The sequence below is a fragment of the Condylura cristata genome, unplaced genomic scaffold (genome assembly GCF_000260355.1).
Source record: "Condylura cristata isolate star-nosed mole 26May11 unplaced genomic scaffold, ConCri1.0 scaffold00007, whole genome shotgun sequence".
Lineage (NCBI taxonomy): Eukaryota > Metazoa > Chordata > Mammalia > Eulipotyphla > Talpidae > Condylura > Condylura cristata.
Window position 1 is genome coordinate 61523115 of NW_004567108.1, and position 9809 is coordinate 61532923.

The following is a 9809-nucleotide window of genomic DNA, read 5'->3' on the forward strand; positions in this document are numbered from 1 at the left end:
ACAGAGTGGGGAGCAGAACAGGCAGATCAACAAAGTACACTGCTGAAGGGAGCAGCGGGCGGGTCAGGAGAGGTCTGCCACACCATGTGGGTTACCTCCGGGGCCAGGAACCGAACTTGCACTGAAGAGACTGTGGCTAGCTTGCAGTGCTGTGCCCTAACCCATTGCGCCACCAGGGAGGGCCCAGGTTTTAATTCTTTTTAATAAGATTGCAATTGAGATTGTTTTCTTACTTTATTTCATTTCTAGTTCATATTTTTGCAAAAAAAATATGTATATTTATATTTTGATTTTGTAGCCAGCTAATTTACTTGATATATTTTTCTAGTAGCTTGTTAGTGGGATTGCTCAGGCTTTCTATGTATATAATCTTGTTGCTTGCAAATAATGGCAGTTTCATTTCTTTTACAGTTTGGATTCCTTTGCTCTCTTTTTCCTGCCTAATTCATCCTAAATACAACTCCCTAAATACTATACTATTTGAATAGTAGTGGTAAAAATGAACATCCTTGTCTTGTAGCTGATCTTAGAATGACAAACTTTTAGTTTCTCATTATTTAATATATGTTAGCTGTGGGTTTGCCATATTATCTGTATTGTGTTGAGTTGTATTCATTGTAGCCTCACTTTATTGAGAGTTTTTATAATTAAAGAATATTGAATCTTGTCAAGTTCTTCTTCTTCATAGGCTTCTTTTCTTTTCACATTGTATTTCTCTTATTTAACTGTATCTGAAGTTTCTATTTCAATCTCCCATTTGGTTTATTATTCTTCCATCATTGTCTTTAGAATTCTTTATTGTCATCTATCGCTTCACCTCTTAAATATTTATTATTTAAAGCTCTAATTTCTACTTTCATTAATTTTCTCAGCTCACTCATTTTTTGAAATTTGTTATATATCCTTAATTAGCTTTTATGAGTTCTCTTGTTTCACTGGTTTGCCTTTCTGCATTTTCATCCATATCTTTGATTTTTCTTTATTATAGAAATTTTGAACTCCATTTGATAGGGAAAAACACTTCCATATTTTTGTGGTAGGATTGTGAAAGTTGTTCACTGTTTGTAATCTCATAAGTATAGTCGTAAGTGGACATGTGCTCTCTGGCCATTATATTGCCAGTATTTCTTCCTATTATTATTATTATTATTTTGGTAGAATTTGAGAATTATCTTTAGATCTCACCAGTGACCCATCTGGTTCTAAGTTTTTCCTTTTTGGAATGGACTTTGATCATTGATCCAATCTTCCTATTGCTCTGTTTAATTTTCTATTTTTTGTAAATAGACTTGGATGTTTTATTTTTCTGAACAGAATTTCATATGTAGCTACATTGTCCAATATAGATGCCGTTAGTCACATGTGGCAATAGAATGCCTAAAATGTACCTAGTTTTAATTTAGATATTTGGAAGTATAAAATCGGCAGTGGGTTTTTTTTTTATTTTATTTTATAATAGTTTATTTTTACATATTTTTGTGCATTTTTCCATCTCAGTTGCAATCTCTTTGGGTTTCCCATCACCAAATCACCCATGTGCCATCACCATATTCCAGTGTATTTCCCTCCCCCTACTGTTTTTGATCCCATTCCCCACTCTACCCCAAAATGTCTCTGGTATAGAGCTGTTCATCATTATTATTATTTTCTCACCTGTTCTGTTATATTCTTGCTATGAGAGAAACCATCTGGTATTTTTCCTTTTCTTTCTGGCTTATTTCACTGAGCATGATCTTTTCCAGCTCCATCCATGTTGCTGCAAAAGACATGTGCTTCTTTTTTTTTTGGTTGCTGAGTAATATTCCATTGTGTATACGTACCACATCTTTTTAATCCAGTCATCCATTTTTTGGGCATTTGGGATGTTTCTATGTCTTTCTAATTGTGAATAAAACAGCAATAAACATGGGGGTAAGGGTATCTTTTTGAATCAGTGTTCTTGTGTCTTTTGGGTAGATACCTTGGAGTAGGATTGCTGGGTCATAAGAAAAATCCATGTTTAGCAGTTTGAGGAACCTCCAAACCGTTTTCCATAGTGGTTGTACTAGTTTGCATTCCCACCAGCAGTGCAGGAGAGTTCCTTTTTCTCCACATCCTCACCAACATTTGTTGTTGCTACTTGTTTGAAGATGTGCTGTTCTCACTGGGGTGAGGTGGTATCTCATTGTGGTTTTAATTTACATCTCCCTTATTACAAGTGATGTTGAACATTTTTTCATATGCTTGTTGGCCATGGCAGCAGGTTTTTAATCTAGCACAAAAAATAAAAAAAAATACATTGCTTATATCTTTTATATTGAGTACATGTTAAAATACTAATATTTTAGGTGTGCTGAGTTAACATGTATCAAAATTAATTTTATTATTTTTTTTTTACCTTTTACAATTCAATATGCTAAGATTTAAGAGAGATTAAAAGAAGGGAGGAGGCCCTCCTTGGTGGTGCAGCGGGTTAAAGCACAGCACTAAAAAGCTAAAGCTTTTAGTGAGTTCGATTCCCGCCTGCCCTGGTGGTGACCACATGGTGAGGCAGACCTCTCCTGACCCGCCCGCTGCTCCCCTCAGCAGTGTACTTCGTCAATCTGCCTGTTCTGCTCCCCTCTCTGTCTCTGGTGAAGCCTCTCACTGCCCCTGAGCCTCTGGCCTGTACCCCAGTTCTGTATGTACAAATAAATAAATCTTTAAAAAAAAGAAGGGAGGAAAGTGGGAGGCTATGGTGATGAGGTGATGATGGGTGGGGGAGGGTAGAAGTAAACATTGTTGTAAAATGGATAATAATGTAAATAGATATATAAAAAATAAAATAAAATTATATCACTGACTTAAAGTATATTCTATTTCTCATCACTGATATAAGGCGTAAGATGGTTTTTGTTTGCCAGTTCTGTATCTTGCTTCTTTTCATAGTTAAATACCTAATTTCCTGAAATAAAAGGTATGATTGTGGTACTTTAAGTTTACTAATTTTCTACCTCATTCAAGTCTCCTTAAGTTTTTAACTTATTCTTCTTAGTCCACCAGATATATTCTGCTGTTGATTTTTTTTGTTCACATTTGTTAAAGTCTCAATGAATGAGAAAATAAAGAAATTTAGAAAATAATTACATTCAAAATCACATCAAAAGAATAAAATTTCTAGGAACTAAGCTACCTAAGGAGGTGAAGGACTGCTACAATGAAAACCACATGATATTATTAAATGATATAAATCATTACATAAAGTGAAGGAAATACTTTATATGTTCATGGATGGGAAGAATCAGTATAGTTAAAATAACTATTTACCAGGTAGATTTACAACATACATCTAATGCTTTCCCCATTAAAATACTAATAATTCTTCAAGTTGAATAAAATTATCAAATGTTATAGGGAACCATAGAAAGTCTAAAATAGCTAAAGCTATTCTGAGCAAAGAGGAGAGGAAAGGAAGCATCTCCATTAGCTAGCTTTAAGTTATACTATAAAACAACAATAATTGAAATAATGTGATATTAGAATAAAAATACATACATAGATCAGTGAAACATGATCAAAAGTCCAGAATAATCCACATGCATATCACTGCTTAATACATGATAAAGGAGCCACCATGATACAATGGGGAAAGGAGAGATTCTCAAATGATGCCGGCAAAACTGGACAACCACATATAAAATAATGAAATTAGATTATTCTCTAATTCCATGCATAAAAATAAGTTCAGAATGGAATTTAAACAAAACTAAGGCTTAGTTTTTTTTTTTTAAAGATTTATTTACTTGTTCATACAGAACTGGGGTACAGGCCAGAGGTGCATGGGTGGTGAGAAGATTTACCAGAGACAAAGTGAGGAGCATAACAGGCAGATCTACAAAGTACACGGGTAAGGGGAGCATTGGTTGGGTCAGGAGAGGTCTGTCGCGCCATGTGGGTCACCTCTGGGGCTAGGGTAGAACTCATGCAGAAGTGGTTTTAGCTTCTTAGTGCTGTGCTTTAACCTGCTACCATCAGGAAGGGCCCCTGAGACTTAGTTTTAAAACATGCAACAATAACATACATAGAGAAAATAATGATAATACATTCGATGATGTCATTGTTAAAGATGTTTTTGGAGATTTGACCCTCAAAGGAAGACAAACAAAAACAAAAATAAACACTAAGATTACATCATATAAAAAGGCATTTGCATCATGAAAGAAAAATTTAAGAAAATGACTCTATGATGTACTCTATGGGCACCTCTTATTCCGTGCCCATATCAGTCTTTGTCAATGAATCAAGGCATAGTTATTACAAATCATCCTGCAATAATTCAGAGAAAGGAAGTTTATTTGCCATACTGGCAATTCCAGAAGAGTCTAAGTCCTTGAGTTCCTACGCTTAGATGTTATTTAAAATTCTAAATATCTCACTATCTTAGGAGAATTTTCCAAATTATCAGTTGTAGACTAAGCTCAATGGTACAGATATATCAAGAGTCATCTTAACCACTCTTCCCAGGTTATGAACTGTTCAGATGGTATTGTTATTATCTAGAATGAATGCCAATAATGTTTTACTTAAAAATACTTGATAATTTGATTCTGATTTAAGATCTTATTTTACAGACTGTAAGTGGCAATAGTATGCTAACATAGAATAGTCCCAGGACCTTTGGACCCAAAGTCTATTAAAATACTTTATATTTTAAAAATTAATTTGACTATAATGACTTAAAGCATAGGCTTTAGTGTTTAACAGCTTTGAGTTCAAGTTCTGTTATTGCTACTCTGCTTTGCTGTGCAAGTTATTTACTCACTTTACTCATTAATTCCTTCATCTATAAAATGAGCTTAATCAACAGTACCCATTGCACAGCTTTTGAGTGAGATAAGATAGCTGCACACATACCACATGGAATATAGCTAATTACTATTTACTTTTGCATATTAAAGCTGAAAGAGTTGATAGTGTAAAACTTTCAAATCATGTTGCTTGTAGAGAATATTGCTATAACCTTGATATTTCCCCTTTAGCTTTGCTTTTTCTGCATGGATTTGGCTATAAAATTCCATTTGAAAAAGACAGTGATATGATGCCTTCCATTTCAAAGCCACAGGTTTAATAAAAGGCTATTCCTTTGTAGGAAACAAATAAATTTCTGACATTGGGCAATTTACCTAACTTCTCTAAAATCCATTTCTACAAAATGGTACTAGTTTAGATGATCTTTAATTATACAATTCAAAAATGTTCTTTATTCAGTATTAATTATTTGGCATTGATATAATAGCACTTCAAAAAAGCCATTCACTGATGTCTTTCCTCCCATTATATTAGTAATTTAGGATTCATTTTTAAAATTTTATTTAATATGTTCATGCAATTTAAGGAAGAATAGGAGCCAATATGCTGTTTTGGACAACTAGTTGACATAAAAGACTGTTCAAGCCTAGAAGACTTTCTGAGGATCATACACCTGAATATGTGCATTGCCTGTCTCAGAGGACCAAAAATGGTAGCAATTCATTTCATTTTGAATGAATTTCATACTTGTAAGAAAATTAAACAATATAGTTAGACTGAAAGTGATGGATTCTGTTTCTTGATGATGGGGATCATCAGTTTAAGATGTTATTAACCAAAACTGTTTCATTGAAGAGAAAAAGGAAATTATTGCAAAGATACTTGGCAGATCTCAGAAATGTAGAGAAGACTGGAAAATCAAATTTGGGAAACTTCCAGGAACAGGGCCTAGGCATGCAGTGTCATTGCCTGAGGTATGCCACATAAACAGATTGGTGGGGGCACTGCCACCCCAAAAATACTGGATAATACAGCCTACACCAACTTAGAATGGTATTCCTAGCAACTCTGCCACTCAAATTTGGCTTCTGTTGTAGACAGATTAATTCTTCCCTGACTATGCTTCTTTACATCATTAGCTTCTTAGTCAAAATCTTTGGATGGTATCTGAATACTAGAGTCTCAATCATGTGCCAGTAGAGGGTAGGAAATCAGGGTTCTAGCATTTGCTGCTACTGTAATGAAAGCTCTATCTTCCATAAGATCTGTATGATAGGGATTCCTCAAAAAGAAAAGAGATACAGATTCTAGGCAATCAAATGATGAATGTCTACTTCAGAGCACCTCGTCGACATTCAGAATTGAGATTAAGCATAATTTTTAGAAATGTATGTTTAGATACCTTTACAGAATGTATTCTTCTAAATGCAATAAATACAGAATGAAGCCATTTTTGTAAGGTTTGTAAGAACATATCAGATGACTAATGAAAGGATAAAAAAATATGAAGATGTATAAAAAAGTGTGTTGTCAATTGATCCACTTGCTTACTCAGTGAAGGAATTCTTCCCCAAGATCCATTTCAACATTCACAATATTGTGTGAGCTTGTTGAATGGATTTTCATTCCAATTTTGAATTGTTAGAGTGGAATATTAGAAATTTCCTACTCACAGAAGGTGAAATCTTCCTTCTTTCTTCTTCTACTTGTGAATCCTAGATGTGATAACTATTCAAAATAGAACACATTTGTTAAAAGTTCCAATTAAATATTGTATTTGAACCAATAGTTGATACCTATCTTTGTTCCTTACTAACTGGATAGCCTCTTTTAAATATTGTTTTCTTCATCTTATAAATGAGGATTATAACAACATTTGCTGTAAAGTATAAGGAGATAGTTTAACGCTTAGATAATCAGCCAGCATATTAGTGTACTTTCAGTAAATGTCAATGATCATAATGATGATGATAATAGCATTTCCTAAATTTAAAGAGAGATGAAATAGAAATGCAATGTGATAATGTAGAAAGAACACTGGGTTTTTGTCAGATTGTAGTAGTAATCCTGAACCTATCACTGACTAATTCCATAAACTAGAAGAATTTACTAAATTACTATCTCTGCAAAGTGAAAAGTTGAACAAAATTGTTCTAGTAGGATCTACTTCAGATCTAAATTTCTGAGATTTTATGTATACCAATGGCATCTATTTTTCAGAGTTAGCATTCAACTATCCCTTATATAACTTGGTCAGCAGACTCTGTATCATCTCTGTCATTTTTTTCTTTTTTTAAAGATTTATTTATTTATGCATACAGGAACTGGGGTATAGGTCAGAGTTGTGGGGCATGAAATGATTCAACAGAGAGTGAGTGGGAAGCAGAACAGGCACTGTTCTGAGGGGAGCAGCGGGTGGGTCAGGAGAGTTCTGCCACCCAGTGTGGGTTACCCTCCTAGCAGGGGTTCAAACTCAGGCTGCAGTGGCTGTGGATTGCTGCAGAGTGTATGCTCCAACCCATTGCTCCACAGGGACGGCCCCTCTGTCATCTTTTTGAAGCAATGCTCCTCAGTACACAGGTAACTATCAACATTTTATTAGTATGTTTGTTTCTTTGGATAACTAAAATTCTTAACCATATTTTGAAAATTGATAACAGAGGATAATTTCTCTATAAAAAATCAATATAAAGCTTTAAAATATATGGCAGGGCCCTCCCTGGTGGAACAACGGTTTAAAGGACAGCACTAAGAAGCTAAAGCCACTTCAGCATGAGTTTGATCCCTGTCCGGAGGTGATTCCCATGGTGCGGCAGACCTCTCCTGACCCGCCCACTGCTCCCCTCAGCAGTGTATTTCAGTAGATATGCTTGTTCTACCCCCCACTCTGCCTTTGATGAATCCTCTCACTGCCCCTGCACCTCTGGCCTGCACCCCAGCTCTTTATGCATAAATAAATCTTTTATATATATATGGCTTACATTAATTCTATAGGAAATTAAATATTCTAATTTTACACAAACCAATTTGATTATCTGTGTTACCATGTTTTAAATACTGGTCTCATATCCCAGAAATACATTTGCATATAACAGAAATATATAAATACACATATATTACAGATGGACTATATGTTTGTTCCTACTCATCTATAAAATCTGTGAAGGCAACTTGTATTTTTTTTCCAGCACTGTATCTTAGTGTTGTTTATCAAAGTACATATGAGTTGAGAAAACTTGAAATAATTGCACAACCCTACTCTACCTCTAAGCAAAGTCTAGCATGATACATTTTTAGAATTTTTGAATACCACTTCAAAAAAATATGGCTCTATGTATTTTGCTGAATTAATCTAATCCAGCCTTTTTGTCCCTTACCAAACCTTTGAAAAAATCATTGTTCTTAGGACTTTCTATTGCCAAAAGTTTGAAAATGTTGTCTAGAGTTGGGAATGAGTACTCAGAAATTGCTTTTGTAGAATAACCCCTAATTTTGTTTTGGAGAGCAGCTAAGTGTAGATGAGGACACTGAAAAAGAGTGATATTTTGGACTGCAGAGCCATCATTATGCAGATAATATTCAGCTTTATTCAGCCATACATCTCCCTTTCCTCTAGCCCAGATGGTGAAATGACTCATATATTCCACTGGCCAGCAAAACAAGGGAGACAGAAGAGGAGCTGTTATAATCCAGATAAAAATGGATGATGTTTTAGAGGCAAGGGAAAATATTTCTAGGCAATGATGATGGTACATTGATAGTACTTGTTAATACTTTACATTCCTTTTCAAATTCATAGCTTGAGTTTCACAATGCTCCCAGTATTTCTGAGGAATTGTTCTATCCAGGTATCCTTTTTATCATTACTATATATGTAAATTTCACACAATTTTAATCTTCAAATAATTCATTTTAATAGTTTCTCTTTATGAAGCCCAGGTGTAAATCTTCAAATATGTCATGTATTAAAAGTACTCCTTGAAATTCACCTATCAATTTTGTGTGAAGGATATTCTAGTTAAGAATGAGTGAATGTACAATTCCCTTTCTGAATGACTGGGAAAAAAGACTACAAAATAGGAAGAACAATGAGATAGATAATTATGGGGTTTGATAGACAAAAATGAAGAATCGAATAAAGAAGATTTTGTGCATGCTTGCTTCTGTGGCTGTTATTATAAGAAGTTATGCTGAGTGTGTATAGAGGTTTTTAGGTATGTCATCACAGAACATTTAGAATCTTACTCCCCAAAGATATGATGAAACTATTGATTTCTAGGAAATTAGACTGTTCTTTCACTAACTATATGTTAATGGATACATTGTTCAGTGAAAGCCAGTTATATGTCTGTCTGGAACCTGAGTCTTGTGGTAGCGTAAGAATAAAACACAGTTGGAGTTGATTGATGAAGATAGTAGTGTCCATTAAAAAGATTTACAATTATTCCTATACTTGATATATTGCCAGTGTTACTCAATTGCAAACCCTTTCCAACACAAAATTATTCAGTTTTTTTTGGTAATTCTACAAATTAAAATTTTATCTATGTTACACAGTACTTATCTGCTTAAACTAATGAAAATTTCTATTGCTTATCAACAAATAATACTGCTGGACTCTGGTAGACAGAATGACTCCCCCAAATTGTCCATACTGTAATTTCCAGAGCCTGTGAATGTGTTATGTTACAATATAAGGGAGAATTAAGGTTGCAGGCGAAATTAAGATTGCTAATTAGCTGATTTAAAGATTAAGATATTTTCCTGTGTGGAACCAGTGCAATTGCATAGCTTTCAAATGGGAAGAGAGAAACAAAGTAATTAGAAAATGAGATAAGACATTCCGAGAACAACATTAGTTGTCATTGCTGGCTTAAAAGACAGAGAAAGGGAGACCTTGTACCCATGCTGGGGAGATTACAGAGTAGCCCCGGTCCTCATGACTTTGCAAAAAACCCCATCAGCACCCACTCATACAGGTGAGACCCTGGTTGTGTACTGCAGTAAGTTCCAGAGTGGTACTAGCTCTCATGGCAACCAGC